This window comes from Triticum dicoccoides, chromosome 2B, assembly GCF_002162155.2.
Source record: "Triticum dicoccoides isolate Atlit2015 ecotype Zavitan chromosome 2B, WEW_v2.0, whole genome shotgun sequence".
NCBI lineage: Eukaryota > Viridiplantae > Streptophyta > Magnoliopsida > Poales > Poaceae > Triticum > Triticum dicoccoides.
This window is the reverse complement of record NC_041383.1, coordinates 223,112,502-223,119,181: the sequence shown is the minus strand read 5'-3', so window position 1 is coordinate 223,119,181 and position 6,680 is coordinate 223,112,502.

The following is a 6,680-nucleotide window of genomic DNA, read 5'->3' as shown; positions in this document are numbered from 1 at the left end:
GTATATAAAGGAGCCAGGGGGGAGGAGGCGGCCGGCCAAGGAGGGCGCGCCAAGGGGGGAGTCCTACTCCCACCGGGAGTAGGACTCCCTTCTTTCCTAGTTGGAGTTGGAGAAGGGGGGAAGGAGGAGGAAGAGGGGAAGGAAAGGGGGGGCGCCGCCCCCCTCTCCTTGTCCTATTCGGACTAGGGAGGGGAGGGGGCACGGCCCACCTCTTGCCTCCTCTTCTCTTCTCCCTTAAGGCCCATGTAGGCCCAATAACCCCCGGGAGGGTTCCGGTAACCCCCCGGTACTCCGGTAAAATGCCGATTTCACCCGGAACACTTCCGATGTCGAAACATAGGCTTCCAATATATCAATCTTTATGTCTCGACAATTTCGAGACTCCTCGTCATGTCCGTGATCACATCTGGGACTCCGAACAAACTTCGGTACATCAAAACTTATAAACTCATAATAAAACTGTCATCGTAACGTTAAGCGTGCGGACCCTACGGGTTCGAGAACTATGTAGACATGACCTAGAACTATTCTCGGTCAATAACCAATAGCGGAACCTGGATGCCCATAGTGGTTCCTACATATTCTGCGAAGATCTTTATCGGTCAAACCGCATAACAACATACGTTGTTCCCTTTGTCATCGGTATGTTACTTGCCCGAGATTCGATCGTCAGTATCCAATACCTAGTTCAATCTCGTTACCGGCAAGTCTCTTTACTCATTACATAATGCATTATACCATAACCAACTCATTGGTCACATTGCTTGCAAGGCTTATAGTGATGTGCATTACCGAGAGGGCCCAGAGATACCTCTCCGACAGTCGGAGTGACAAAACCTAATCTCGAAATACGCCAACTCAACATGTACCTTCGGAGACACCTGTAGTACTCCTTTATAATCACCCAGTTACGTTGTGACGTTTGGTAGTACCCAAAGTGTTCCTCCGGTAAACGTGAGTTGCATAATCTCATAGTTACAGGAACATGTATAAGTCATGAAGAAAGCAATAGCAATACACTAAATGATCAAGTGCTAGGCTAACGGAATGGGTCATGTCAAGCACATCATTCTACTAATGATGTGATCCCATTAATCAAATGACAACACATGTCTATGGTTAGGAAACACAACCATCTTTGATTAATGAGCTAGTCAAGTAGAGGCATACTAGTGACTATATGTTTGTCTATGTATTCACACATGTATCATGTTTCCGGTTAATACAATTCTAGCATGAATAATAAACATTTATCATGATATGAGGAAATAAATAATAACTTTATTATTGCCTCTAGGGCATATTTCCTTCAGTCTCCCACTTGCACTAGAGTCAATAATCTAGATTACATAGTAATGATTCTAACACCCATGGAGTCTTGGTGATGATCATGTTTTGCTCGCGAGAGAGGCTTAGTCAACGGGTCTGCAACATTCAGATCCGTATGTATCTTGCAAATCTCTATGTCTCCCACTTGGACTTGGTCCCGAATGGAATTGAAGCGTCTCTTGATGTGCTTGGTCCTCTTGTGAAATCTGGATTCCTTTGCCAAGGCAATTGCACCAGTATTGTCACAGAAGATCTTCATTGGTCCCGATGCACTAGGTATGACACCTAGATCGGAAATGAAGTCCTTCATCCAGACTCCTTCATTTGCTGATTCAGAAGTAGCTATGTACTCCGCTTCACATGTAGATCCCGCCACGACGCTTTGTTTAGAACTGCACCAACTTACAGCTCCACCGTTTAATAAAAATACGTATCCGGTCTGCGATTTAGAATCGTCCGGATCAGTGTCAAAGCTTGCATCAACGTAACCATTTACGACTAGCTCTTTGTCACCTACATATACGAGAAACATATCCTTAGTCCTTTTCAGGTATTTCAGGATGTTCTTGACTGCTGTCTAGTGATCCACTCCTGGATTACTTTGGTACCTTCCTGCCAAGCTTATTGCTAAGCATACGTCAGGTCTGGTACACAGCATTGCATACATGATAGAGCCTATGGCTGAAGCATAGGGAACATCTTTCATTTTCTCTCTATCTTCCGCAGTGGTCGGGCATTGAGTCTGACTCAACTTCACACCTCGAAGCACGGGCAAGAACCCTTTCTTTGCCTGATCCATTTTGAACTTTTTCAAAGTTTTATCAAGGTATGTGCTTTGTGAAAGTCCTATTAAACGTCTTGATCTATCTCTATAGATCTTGATGCCCAATATGTAAGCAGCTTCACCGAGGTCTTTCATTGAAAAACTCTTATTCAAGTATCCCTTTATGCTATCTAGAAATTCTATATTATTTCCAATTAATAATATGTCATCTACATATAATATCAGAAATGCTACAGAGCTCCCACTCACTTTCTTGTAAATACAGGCTTCTCCAAAAGTCTGTATAAAACCATATGCTTTGATCACACTATCAAAATGTTTATTCCAACTCCGAGATGCTTGCACCAGTCCATAAATGGATCACTGGAGCTTGCACACTTTGTTAGCACCTTTTGGATAAACAAAACCTTCTTGGTGCATCATATACAACTCTTCTTCCAGAAATCCATTCAAGAATGCAGTTTTAACACCCATTTGCCAAATTTCATAATCATGAAATGCAGCAATAGCTAACATGATTCGGGCAGACTTAAGCATCACTACGGGTGAGAAAGTCTCATCGTAGTCAACCCCTTGAACTTGTCGAAAACCTTTCGCAACAAGTCGAGCTTTATAGACAGTTACATTACCATCAGCGTCAGTCTTCTTCTTAAAGATCCATTTATTCTCAATGGCTTGCCGATCATCGGGCAAGTCAACCAAAGTCCATACTTTGTTTTCATACATGGATCCCATCTCAGATTTCATGGCCTCTAGCCATTTTGCGGAATCTGGGCTCATCATCGCTTCCTCATAGTTCGTAGGTTCATCATGGTCAAGTAACATGACTTCCAGAATATGATTACCGTACCACTCTGGTGCGGATCTTACTCTGGTAGACCCATGAGGTTCAGTAGAAACTTGATCTGAAGTTTCATGATCAATATCATTAGCTTCCTCACTAATTGGTGTAGTTGTCACAGGAACCGGTTCTTGTGATGAACTACTTTCCAATAAGGGAGCAGATACAGTTATCTCATCAAGTTCTACTTTCCTCCCACTCACTTCTTTCGAGAGAAACTCCTTCTCTAGAAAGGATCCGATTTTAGCAACAAAAATCTTGCCCTCAGATCTGTGATAGAAGGTGTACCCAATAGTCTCTTTTGGGTATCCTATGAAGACACATTTCTCCGATTTGGGTTCGAGCTTATCTGGTTGAAGTTTCTTCACATAAGCATCGCAGCCCCAAACTTTAAGAAATGACAACTTTGGTTTCTTGCCAAACCACAGTTCATAAGGCGTCGTCTCAACGGATTTTGATGGTGCCCTATTTAACGTGAATGCGGCCGTCTCTAAAGCATAACCCCAAAACGATAGCGGTAAATCAGTAAGAGACATCATACATCGCACCATATCTAGTAAAGTACGATTACGACGTTCGAACACACCATTTCGCTGTGGTGTTCCGGGTGGCATGAGTTGCGAAACTGTTCCGCATTGTTTCAAGTGTAGACCAAACTCGTAACTCAAATATTCTCCTCCACGATCAGATCGTAGAAACTTTATTTTCTTGTTACGATGATTTTCCACTTCACTCTGAAATTCTTTGAACTTTTCAAATGTTTCAGACTTGTGTTTCATTAAGTAGATATACCCATATCTGCTCAAATCATCTGTGAAGGTGAGGAAATAACGATACCCGCCGCGAGCCTCAACATTCATTGGACCACAAACATCAGTATGTATGATTTCCAACAAATCAGTTGCTCGCTCCTTAGTTCCGGAGAACGGCGTTTTAGTCATCTTGCCCATGAGGCACGATTCGCAAGTACCAAGTGATTCATAATCAAGTGATTCCAAAAGCCCATCAGTATGGAGTTTCTTCATGCGCTTTACACCGATATGACCTAAACGGCAGTGCCACAAATAAGTTGCACTATCGTTATCAACTCTGCGTCTTTTGGTTTCAACACTATGAATATGTGTATCACTACTATCGAGATTCAGTAAAAATAGACCACTCTTCAAGGGTGCATGACCATAAAAGATATTACTCATATAAATAGAACAACCATTATTCTCTGATTTAAATGAATAACCGTCTCGCATCAAACAACATCCAGATATAATGTTCATGCTCAACGCTGGCACCAAATAACAATTATTTAGGTCTAAAACTAATCCCGCTGGTAGATGTAGAGGTAGCGTGCCGACCGCGATCACATCGACTTTGGAACCATTTCCCACGCGCATCGTCACCTCGTCCTTAGCCAATCTTCGCTTAATCCGTAGTCCCTGTTTCGAGTTGCAAATATTAGCAACAGAACCAGTATCAAATACACAGGTGCTACTGCGAGCATTAGTAAGGTACACATCAATAACATGTATATCACATATTCCTTTGTTCATTTTGCCATCCTTCTTATCCGCCAAATACTTGGGGCAGTTCCGCTTCTAGTGTCCAGTCTGCTTGCAGTAGAAGCACTCAGTTTCAGGCTTAGGTCCAGTCTTGGGTTTCTTCTCTTGAGCAGCAACTTGTTTGCTGTTCTTCTTGAAGTTCCCCTTCTTCTTCCCTTTGCCCTTTTTCTTGAAACTTGGTGGTCTTGTGAACCATCAACACTTGATGCTCCTTCTTGATTTCTACCTCCGCGGCTTTTAGCATTGCGAAGAGCTCGGGAATAGTCTTGTTCATCCCTTGCATATTATAGTTCATCACGAAGCTCTTGTAGCTTGGTGGCAGTGATTGAAGAATTTTGTCAATGACATTATCATTAGGAAGATTAACTCCCAGTTGAATCAAGTGATTATTATATCCAGACATTTTGAGTATATGTTCACTGACAGAACTATTCTCCTCCTTCTTGCAGTTGTAGAACTTATTGGAGACTTCATATCTCTCAATCCGGGCATTTGCTTGAAATATTAACTTCAACTCCTGAAACATCTCATATGCTCCATGACGTTCAAAACGTCGTTGAAGACCCGGTTCTAGCCGTAAAGCATGGCACACTGAACTATCGAGTAGTCATCAGCTTTGCTCCGCCAGACGTTCTTAGCGTCGTCAGTTGCATCAGCAGCAGGCCTGGCACCCAGCGGTGCTTCCAGGACATAACTTTTCTGTGCAGCAATGAGGATAATCCTCAGGTTATGGACCCAGTCCGTGTAATTGCTACCATCATCTTTCAACTTTGCTTTCTCAAGTAACGCATTAAAATTCAACGGAACAACAACACGAGCCATCTATCTACAAACAAACATAGACAAGCAAAATACTATCAGGTACTAAGTTCATGATATATTTAAGTTCAATTAATCATATTACTTAATAACTCCCACTTAGACAGACATCTCTCTAGTCATCTAAGTGATCACGTGATCCAAATCAACTAAACCATGTCCGATCATCACGTGAGATGGAGTAGTTTCAATGGTGAACATCATTATGTTGATCATATCTACTATATGATTCACGTTCGACCTTTCGGTCTCCGTGTTCCGAGGCCACATCTGTATATGCTAGGATCGTCAAGTATGACCTGAGTATTCCGCGTGTGCAACTGTTTTGTACCCGTTGTATTTGAACGTAGACCCTATCACACCCGATCATCACATGGTGTCTTAGCACGAAGAACTTTTGCAACGGTGCATACTCAGGGAGAACACTTCTTGATTATTAGTGAGAGATCATCTTAAAATGCTACCATCAATCAAAGCAAGATAAGATGCATAAAGGATAAACATCACATGCAATCAATATAAGTGATATGATATGGCCATCATCATCTTGTGCTTGGGATCTCCATCTTCGAAGAACCGTCGTGATCAATATCGTCACCGGCGCGACACCTTGATCTCCATCGTAGCATCGTTGTCGTTTACACCATCTATTTCTTCTACGACTATCGCTACCGCTTAGTGATAAAGTAAAGCAATTACAGGGCGTTTGCATTTCATACAATAAAGCGACAACCATATGGCTCCTTCCAGTTGCCGATAACTTCGGTTACAAAACATGATCATCTCATACAATAAAATATAGCATCACGTCTTGACCATATCACATCACAACATGCCCTGCAAAAACAAGTTAGACGTCCTCTACTTTGTTGTTGCAAATTTTACGTGGCTGCTACGGGCTTAGCAAGAACCGTTCTTACCTACGCATCAAAACCACAACGATAGTTCGTCAAGTTGGTGATGTTTTAACCTTCGAAGGACCGGGCATAGCCACACTCGATTCAGCTAAAGTGAGAGAGACAGACACCCGCCAGCCACCTTTAAGCATGAGTGCTCGTAACGGTGAAACCAGTCTCGCATAAGTGTACGCGTAATGTCGGTCCGGGCCGCTTCATCTCACAATACCGCTGAACCAAAGTATGACATGCTGGTAAGCAGTATGACTTGTATCGCCCACAACTCACTTGTGTTCTACTCGTGCATATGAAATCAACGCATAAAACCTAGGCTCGGATGCCATTGTTGGGGAACGTAGTAATTTCAAAAAAATTCCTACGCACACGCAAGATCATGCTGATGGCATAGCAACGAGAGGGGAGAGTGTTGTCCATGTACCCTCGTAGACCGTAAG